Genomic DNA, 10,215 nt, shown 5'->3' on the forward strand with positions numbered 1-10,215 from the left:
CACAGTCGAATGCCTTAGCATAGTCAATAAAACACAGGTAAACATCCTTCTGGTATTCTCTGTTTCAGCCAGGATCCATCTGACATCAGCAATGATATCCCTGGTTCCACATCCTCTCTTGAAACCAGTCTGAATTTCTGGCAGTTCCCTGTTGATATACTGCTGCAGCCGTTTTCAAATGATCTTCAGCAAAATTTTGCTTGCGTGTGATATTAATGATATTCTATAATTTCTACATTCTGTGGGATCACCTTTCTTTGCAATAGGCATAAATATGGATCTCTTCCAGGAAGGTGGCCAGGCAGCTGTCTTCCTTATTTCTTGGTATAGATGAGTAAGCACCTCCAGTGCTACATCCGTTTGTCGATATATCTTAAGTGTTATTCTGTCAATTCTTGGAACCTTGTTTTTTAGCAATGCCTTCAGTGCAACTTGGACTTCTTCCTTCAATACTAGCAGTTCTTCTTGGACTTCTTCCTTCAATACCAGCAGTTCTTGATCAAATGCTACCTCCTGACATGGTTGAACATCAACTAATCCCTTTTGGGATGGTGACTCTGTATGCCTTTCATCTGCTTTTGATGCTTCCTGTGTTGTTCAATAGTCTGCCTATAGAGTCCTTCAAAATTGCAACTCGGGCCTGAATTTTTTCTTCAGTTCTTTCAGTTTGAGAAATTCTGAGCATATTCTTCCATTTGGATTTTCTAACTCCAAGTCTTACACATTTCAGTGTAGTACTTTACCCTGTCTTGTCGAGGTGCCCTTTGAAATCTCCTGTTCAGCTCTTTTACTTCATCATTTCTTCCATTTGTTTTAGTTACTGCATGTTCAAGAGCAAGTTTCAGAGTCTCTTCTGACATCCATTTTGGTCTTATCATTCTTCCCTGTCTTTTTAATGACCGTTGCTTTCTTCATGTATGATGTCATCCCACAATTTGTCTAGTCTTTGGTCATTAGTGTTCGATGCATCAAATCTATTCTTGAGATGGTTTCCAAATTCAGGTGGACATACTCAATGTTGTATTTTGGCTCTCATGGTCTTGTTTTAATTTTTGTCAGCTTCAACTTTAATTTGCATAGGAGCGATTGATGGCCTGTTCTTCAGCTGGCCTAGTTCTGACTGATGATATAGAGCTTTCCCATTGTCTCTTTCCACAAATGTAGTCAGTTTGAATCCTATGTTTCCATCGGGTGAGGTCCACCTGTATAGTCACCATTATGTTGTTGAAAAAAGGTATTTGCAATGAATAAGTTGATCTTACAAAATTCTATCATGTGATCTCCATCGTTGTTTCTATTACCCAGGCCATACTTTCCAACTACTGATCCTTCCTTGTTTCCAACTTTCCCGTTCCCATCACCAGTAATTATTAATGCATTTTTATTTCCACTTTTGATCAATTTCTGACTGTAGAAGTTGGTAAGATCTTTAATTTCCTCATCTTTGGCATTAATGGTTGGTGTGTAAATTTAAATAGTCATGGTATTAACTGGTCTTCCTTGTAGGATTATGGGTATTATCCTATCACTGACAGGAGAGATTTGAAATGTTCTTTTTCATGATGAATATCACACCATTCCTTTTCAATTTATCATTCCTGGCATAGTAGATCATAGGGTTGTCTGTTTCAAAATGGCCAATGCCATTTCATTTCATCTCACTAATGCCTAGGATATTGATCTTTATGTGCCATATCATGTTTGATGACTTCCAGTTTTCCTAGATTCATACTTCATACATTCCATGATCCTATTATTAATGGATATTTTTAGCCATCTCTTCACATTTTGAGTCATGCCACATCAGCAAATGAAGTTCCCGAAAGCTTGACTCCATCAGTGTCATTAAGGCTGACACTACTTTGACAAGGCATCTCTTCCCCAGTCATATTTTGAGTGCCTTCCAACCTCAGGGTCTCATCTTCTTGTGTTATATCAGGCAATGTTCCACTGCTATTCATAAGATTTCAGTAGACAATTTTTTCAGAATAGACTATAGGTCCTTCTTCCTAGTCTATCTTAGTTTGAAAGTGCCACTAAAACTTGTCCACCAAGGGTGACCCTGATGGCATTTGAAATACCGATGTCAAAGCTTCTGCTATCACAGCAACGCATAAGCCACCACAGTACGACAAACTGACAGATGGGTGGTGGAGTATATAATGCAACAATAAATAACACTGCATGTAGTTTCTTTTTTCTTCAGTTGTGTATTGTCCTTCAGAGACAAAGAGTTGGAATTCTATAAATGTAGTTGTGCGATGCTTTTCTTTGGCAATGAGCAAGATGAAAAATGGACTGACATAATTTTGGGTCATTTGTGTTTATCCTGGAATCCCAGTTGACTAGAAGAACCAGTTTGAAGCAAGCAAAATGAATAATCTGACCACAAAAGCAAACTAAATAAATTTAACACACAATACATGGTGCAAAAATGTTTTCTTCTTCTTTTAAAAAAAAAAAGATAGAAATATTTATATGTATACAGTTATGCACAGGGTTACATATACATAAAAAAGAAACATTGAACCATTGACAAGGTTTTAAAATGTATTTTTTCGAGTTTGAATTATACCTAAATAGTCACATTTTTATGTTGGCTTACTGGAATCCTAAAATGTGGGTTCATCATCAAAATGGTCACAGACTCTTAGAGAAAGAAGACTTATTTTACCCAATCTTGTGATAGTTCCGTTGTTGGTTAATATTCCAACCATAGACTTCTTTCTTGTAAAAATAGGTATGGAATTAATGGGAAAAAACTCTGTGCCATTTTACCTCTCTTGGGTTACTTCTCCAAAGATTTATGGATAGGAAGATGAGGGCTGATATTTCTGCTGGTAGTTCTCATGTAGCTATCATGGGAATATCTGTACTGAAGGACAAACAGGATCTAAAGAAGATCAGGATATTGTAACACAGTTAAATAAAGCCCAGCATGCTTCTTCTGGATTTCAATGATTCTGGGGGGCCTACTTGATTCTGAATTGCCAGCAGCTGCTCACTTGCTCACTTTCTTGTCTGCCACAGCTGCCAGCAGCTGTTCTCTCTTTGTTATTCCATATCCAGATGCAAACAGCTGTTCTCTCTTTTTTTGAAATTGTCAGCAGTGACTCATTTTGCCACAAACACACGAACACCTGCAGCAATAGGAATTTTATTTTTCAGTTGAGGGAAAAAGTGGACAGCTTCAGGAAGATTGAATGAGGGAAGAGAAGAGGGAGTGAGAGGTAGTCAGATATAAAATAAGCCTATATTGGCAAGCTGGGTGTTGGATGAGATTCTTCTAGTTTCTTTTCAGGGGCTGCATAAGTACATAACAACAAATATGCACATCTTCTTTCTTATTATGACATTCACCTTGGAAAGCAAGGAGTTGTTACTAGCAAACCCAGGAAACTGAGCAATTAGAAGGAAATTATGATGGTGCTCTAAGGACTTGATATTCATTCATTTACTTAAGAAATATTTATTGACATTTTTTATTATATACTGGTGCCCTGGTGGTGCAATGGTTAAGAGTTCAGTTTCTAATCAAAATGTAGGCAGTTTGAATCCACCAGCTGCTCTAGAAACCCTATGGGATGGTTCTATCCTGTCCTATAGGGTCGCTGTTGCTATGAGTTGGAATCGACTTGACAGCAATGAGTTTGGTTTCAAGAGTTTTTACTATATGCTAGGCATTGTTCTAGACATATTGTTGCTAGCTGCCATTAAGCTGGCCCTCGACTCATGGCAAACCTATGCACAGCAGATTGGACCATTGTGATCCATAGGGTTTCATTGGCTATTTTTTGGAAGTAGGTCACCAGGCCTTTCTTCCTTGTCCATCTTAGATTGGAAGCTTCACTGACACCTATTCACCCTCATAGCAACACACAAGCCTCCACTGACAGATGGGTGATGGCTGTGCTTGAGGTGAATTGGCAAGGGATTGAACTTGGGTCTACCACGAGGAAGGTGAGAATTCTACTACTGAACTAGACATATACCACTGTCCTCAAGTCGATTCTGACTCACAGTGGTCCTAATGGACAGAGTAGAACTTCCCATAGGGTTTTTAAGGCTGTAAGTCTTTACGGGAACGGACTGACACATCTTTCTTCCACAGAGCAGTAGGTGGGTTTGAAACACAGACCTTTTGGTTAGCAGTTGAGGGCTTTAACCACTGCACCACCAGAGCTCCTCCAATTAGCATATTTTAGGTGCTACATAGATGATGAAACAAACTAATATATTTATGGATGCATTTATACATACATACATAATACTTATCAATCCTGCCTCTCTTAAGATATCAAAGCTATCATTTTAAATCAATTTTCTCTATTGAATTCTGCCTTTCCCCCTTATTATTGTAATTGAGGACCTTTGGATCGCTTCTTTGACCAAGAAATATTACCAGTTCTCATGCCTTTTTCTTTTGGCAGAGACTCGGGAGAGGAAAGTGGGAATGGGAAAAAAAGGAATACACATTTATGGAGCATTTGCAGTATCCCAGTGTCTTAGTCTGGGTTCTCTACAGAAGCAAAACCAGTAAAGGGTATAAATATATATAGAGAGTGATTTATATCAAGGAAACGGCCCACATGGTTGTAGAAGCTAGGACGTCTCAAGTCTATGGGTCAGGATAAAGGCTTCTCTTGATTCATGCAGCCCCAGGGGTTGGTGAACCCAAGATCAGCAGGTCTTGCTCACAGGCTGAGAAGATCCATGAATCCCAAGAGTGGCAAGCAAGACAGAAGGTAAGCTGCTAGCTCAAGTCCCAAGACCCGGAGGCCAGATGAACAGGAGCCAGCTGCAGGATCCAGCATAAGCAAAAAGCCCAAGCCCTGCCTGAATACCCGCGCATATTCATTGCAGGCCACACACCCAAGGAAATTCCCCTGCAACTAATCGGCCACCCACAGTGGATCCCATCAAGGGGGTGATCACATATCAGATCTCAATAGGGAAGTGATCACAGCATTATATGACTGCCAAAAACACTGAGAATCATGGCCAGCCAAGTTGGACATGCAATCTTAACCAACACACCCAGGCACTGTGCATCAATCTTTTAGAGGTTATCACATTTCATATTCATCAGAAATTGCATAAGTTGGCATTACTATTCTCATCAAGCTGATGAGAAAACTGAAATTGGAAGCATGAAGCTGCTTACTGTAGGTCACTCAGCCAGGGAATGACAGAGCCAGGACTGGACACTCCAGAGTACAAGCTCTTTTCACCTCTACCTGATTCCTTAACACGCTTCTTCTTCTTGCTATTCAGGCAGCAAAGAGTAGTAATAGTGATAACTGAATTAGATTCCGCAGTTGTGGAAACAGATGTATTACTGATTCAAAGGCAAACTTCTTTTCATCTCTTTAAGCTGCAGGGCACTGTCATAAAGGCGAAATAAAAGAAAAGATGCTGAGGGCTCATACCTAAAGATGCTATCACAAAATCTCTACACCTTTAGGCTTTTTCTGTTGCTGGCAAATTTTGAGAAAGTATTTGATCAAAGTATAAGATGACTTGATACCCTCCTTTTACACCCTAACTCCATCCATTAGTATCCAAGCCATACTAGTGGTTATCCTTTGGGAGACTGAGTGAGAAAGAACTGGTTGGTGCTCTAAGAATATGTCTTATAGTTCAGGGAGCTATTAGGAAAAAAATTCTTTACTGTTGTAAAAATTTCCCAAACTTTCAGGGTCGGGTTTGTGTAGCTAGCCAAGAGTCAGTCTCAGTTAGAATCTTGCCAAATTGAGCATCAACAGCTCATTTGGCTAGGAAGAAAAAGAAATGAGAAACAACGGACGTTTGTATACTTGAAATTCTGAGCTGTTACTCTAACAAAGAGACCAAACACTTTCGGCTTGTTTTACAGTAAACATACACATTGAACAATCTGGTTGGTTAGCAGCTGGCTGTGCATATGTAGGGCACATGTGAATACATATGGGTGCATAAAACTAACATATGTTCACTTAAAAGGACACTGTCCAGTCATTTTATGGCTTTTTTTGTTCTCTAGGCTCCTTTGTTTATAAAATCTTTCTTAGAAGCTTAAAAATACGATTTCTTTCCCTTCTGATTTTTGTCCTTTTTTTAAAACTGGTATTCTGAATGGCATCCAAATAAATGCAACTGGTTCTATTTAATATCAAATCCTACTTGAATTTATATAGCAGCACATCGTCCAATCAGAAGTAGGGTGCTTACGGAGAGAAAAAACAGCCATATTCTGCCCACTGAGTAGACATTCCAGAATTGAATAGTACTCATGAGATAATTTTTGGTATCCCAGTGTTTTTAGTTAATGTTAAACATCACAAACAGATATTGATGACTATAATAAATTCTAATTTTTCTTTTTTCTAAAATATATTTTAGCAATATTCTACTAGCTTCTTCACTAAGTAAAAAAAAGCTATAAAGAATCAAATCCAAATGGATAAAAAATCTGAAAAAATGTTCAAAATTACCACCAGTCGGGAAAACAAAAAGTAAAATAATGATGTGTTAGCACTTTACGCCCATCAAGTTGGCAAAAAGCAACAAGTGAAAACACATACTGCTAGCGGAAATGTGAGGAAAAGGGCACTTTTAAACATTGTTAGTGGAAATGGGAATTCTTAACAGCTTTTTGAAATTAAATCTAGTAACATTTATTAAAATTAAAAATATGTACTCATCCTTCAGTCCAGCTTCTCCTTCTTGGGCATCTAACCCACAAAAACAAATATATAAGCATATAGACACAGGATTTCTACATCAATATCATTCACTGTGGCAAAAAGAAAAAAAATTGAAACCAAATAAATGCCTTTCAGTAGGCATAAATTAAGATATGTCTGCATCATTGAGTATTATGTAGCCTCCAGAAAGAGTGAAATAGAACAACGCCAGTTGACTTAGAAAGATTACCACCATGTATTGTCAAGGGAGAAAAGCAAGATACTTAAAGAACATACAACATGACCCTAATTTTATCAAAGAGTGACCAAAAATTTTTCATTTGTGTACATTTATCTCTCACTAATCTTTTTATGGTGCAGATGTTTTGCGCTCAACAACTAACCTAGCAGCTGGCTGTTTGAACCCACCCAGCGGAGCCGTAGAAGAAAGTCCTCGTGACCTGCTTCTGCAAAGATTTACAGCCAAGAAAATCCGATGGAGCTGGAGCTGTTCTACTCTGTAACACCTGGCGTCACCATGAGTTGAAATCAACTTGACGGCAGCGGGTTTGGTCTTATTTTAATCTGTCTGTGTATACTTTTGTATGGGGCTATATGATGATGAAGGAACCCTGGTGACACAATTGTTAAGTGCCTGCTGTTAACCCAAAGGTTGGCTGTTCAAACCCACCAACTGCTCTGCAGGATAAAAGACCTGCCTAGGAAGCCCTATAGGGAGTTATATGCTGTCATACAGGGTCGCTATGAGTTGGAATTGTCTTGATGGCACACAAAAACAACATAGAATGATGAAGAAAAATGTGGACGGATACATACTGGGTTGTTGAGATTGGTCATCTAGAAGGGAGTAGAAGGAGTTTTGGTGGTGGTAGATAAGGAAATTCAGCAAAAAAAGACAAGACACAGAAATATCCAGTGTCAAAGATGTGATCACATTTATGAAAAATTATGTATGTAAAGGAGTCTCTGGGAGTTGCAAGTGGTTAAGCACTCAACTACTGACCCAAAAGTTGGAGGTTTGAAGCCACCCAGAGGCATCTCAGAAGAAAGGCCTGGCAATCCGGTTCCAAAAGACCAAAGCCATGAAAACTCAATGAAGCAGTTCTACTCTGAAACACATGAGTCACAACAGACTCAATGGAAACTTTTTTTTTTTGGTATTTATGCAAAGGATTTTTTTTTTTTTTAAATAATAAGAGATAATTAAAACATTTTCATCTTCTAGTTTTCAGGATAAGATAAGATAGATAAGACAAAGGAAGATGTGAAAGTTCTGACAGAAGTCAGACAATCATGGAGAAAATTAAACTTGTGGATCGGCTGGGACCTTTGAGGGTGAGGTTTACACTGTAAGATCAAGAAGGGCAGGCTGCATTCAATCATTTCAGGGTACTGGTGCCACCAAGTGGTGCCTGGAGCAATTGTTGGTGGCATTTTACCACTCCACCAGTGAAAGGACCTCGTGGTTATGGTAGCAAGCCGTCAGTGGAGGGCTCCCATCCTCCCTGGCATGAAAGCACACACAAGATCCTGGCACTCACAAGAGCAGAAAGTATGACAAAGACATAAAGAGTAAACAGCTTTTGCCCTAGGATCCGAGTTCACTTTGGTTTCTTCTGCTGGCAGGTGCTCTACTATGCCTGACTATCACCTGTCAAGTCCCTTGAGATATGTTGTATATCTTCTAACAACTTGGACTAGTTTTATTTCCTGTCTGGCTTCTTTAACGGCCTGACCTCTTATATTTATCAGTTGCTGTCAAGTTGACTCAGACTCATGACCATCCTACAGTGTCAGAGTAGAACCGTGTTCGATAGGGTTTTCAATGGCTGATATTTTGGAAGTTGAATTCCAGGCCTTTCTTCTGAGGCCCCTCTGGGGTGACCTCCAACCTCCAGCCTTTTGACTAGCAGCCAAGCTCATTAACCGTTTGCACTACCCATGACTCTGATCTCTTATATAAGTTCTCCCTTTTTATCTCCAACATCCCAGCTTTGCCTGTCATTGCTACTTTCCTAGCGCCGTAAAAGGAATCCCTGGGTGGTCCAGTTGGTTAAGCACTCAACTACTAGCCAAAGGTTGGCAGTTTGTAACCACCCACAGGTACCTTGGAAGACAGTCCTGGTGATCTGCTTCTGAAAGGTCACAGCCTTGAGAACCCTATGGAGCAGTTCTACTCTGCACACATGGGGTTGCCATGAGTTGGAATCAACTTGACAGCAATTAACAACAAGTGCCAGAAGAACATTTTCATGAGTTTTCCTAGCTTCAGTCTCTCCCTGCTTGTATCCAGCTACAATCCCCTTAACCACGAAGCTTCCTGAAGTTCTGGTCATTTAACAACACTGCTCAAAAGTCTTTAATTGGTCCTCTCTGCTGCCAGCAAAGTTTGACCTCAGAGCACAAACTCTTAACAAGGTGTCCATATGTCTCAGCTTGCTCAGGATGGTCCCAGGTTACTTCTGCTTTCCCAGTATAATTACTAATTGTGACTCTTTTTGCTCTCAAAAGCGCTCTTGTTTAGGTAATGCGTTATATGTTTACCTCACCCTTAACTGCTTAGTTCTCCTGCTTCTTATACAATAAATAAGCTAACAGAGGAATGTATCATTTCTGGTAGAAGGAGGAATGGGAATGATGTAGAGAGGACATGTGTGTCTGACTGGGAACATGGATACTTAAATATATTTTTCTCTGGGCATTCAAAAGCTAAATATAAATTATCCAAGTTTTTAATCACCCTATTTAAAATTTATTTTCTCCCTTCATTTAAATGGTAAATTATTTTTTTATAGTTTTTGTTCAAACTCTAGTAAGAAAATCAACCTTTGTACTTTTTATTTAGCGTTTGTTATTATTCTCAGACTAGTAGGGCCCTGTTTGGGACCTGATGAAGTAATTTGTTAACAAACGTGAAATTTTTTTTTTCAATAAATAAATATTCAGAAATCCTAAACGTTTCGAGGAGCTTGAAACACTTAGACTATGAGCTCCTTCAGCACACACACACACAAACAAACCCGTTGCCGTCAAGTCAATTCTGACTCATAGCAACCCTATAGGACGAAGTAGAACTGCCCCATAGAGTTTCCAAGGAGCGCCTGGTGGATTCGAACAGCCAGTCTTTTGGTTAGCAGCTGTAGCATTTAACCACTATGCCACCAGGTTTTCCTCAGGACAAAAGGTCATATCTTATTTACTCAACATTTAGTACAGTCAATGCTTGGTACAAAATGCTGTTGAGTAGAATTTAAAGTAGTCTTTGCCAGTTCATAGAACTGACATTTGAGTATGCATTCCAGTTTAAGTATTTTCTATTTCTGCTTGCTGCGTTTTGGTTTTATAAAATATATATATATATATACACATATATTAGCAGGTAGAATATATACCATTTAAGGAAATGCTTTCTCCTTTGCTCAAATGCACTGTGGTTTTTCCTGTAGTGGAAAAGAATTTGAGCGTAGCCATCCATTTTCTCTTTCTCAGCGCTTTTTATAACCAGTTAAATACATTTACAAGAAAACTA

This window comes from Loxodonta africana, chromosome 4, assembly GCF_030014295.1.
Source record: "Loxodonta africana isolate mLoxAfr1 chromosome 4, mLoxAfr1.hap2, whole genome shotgun sequence".
NCBI lineage: Eukaryota > Metazoa > Chordata > Mammalia > Proboscidea > Elephantidae > Loxodonta > Loxodonta africana.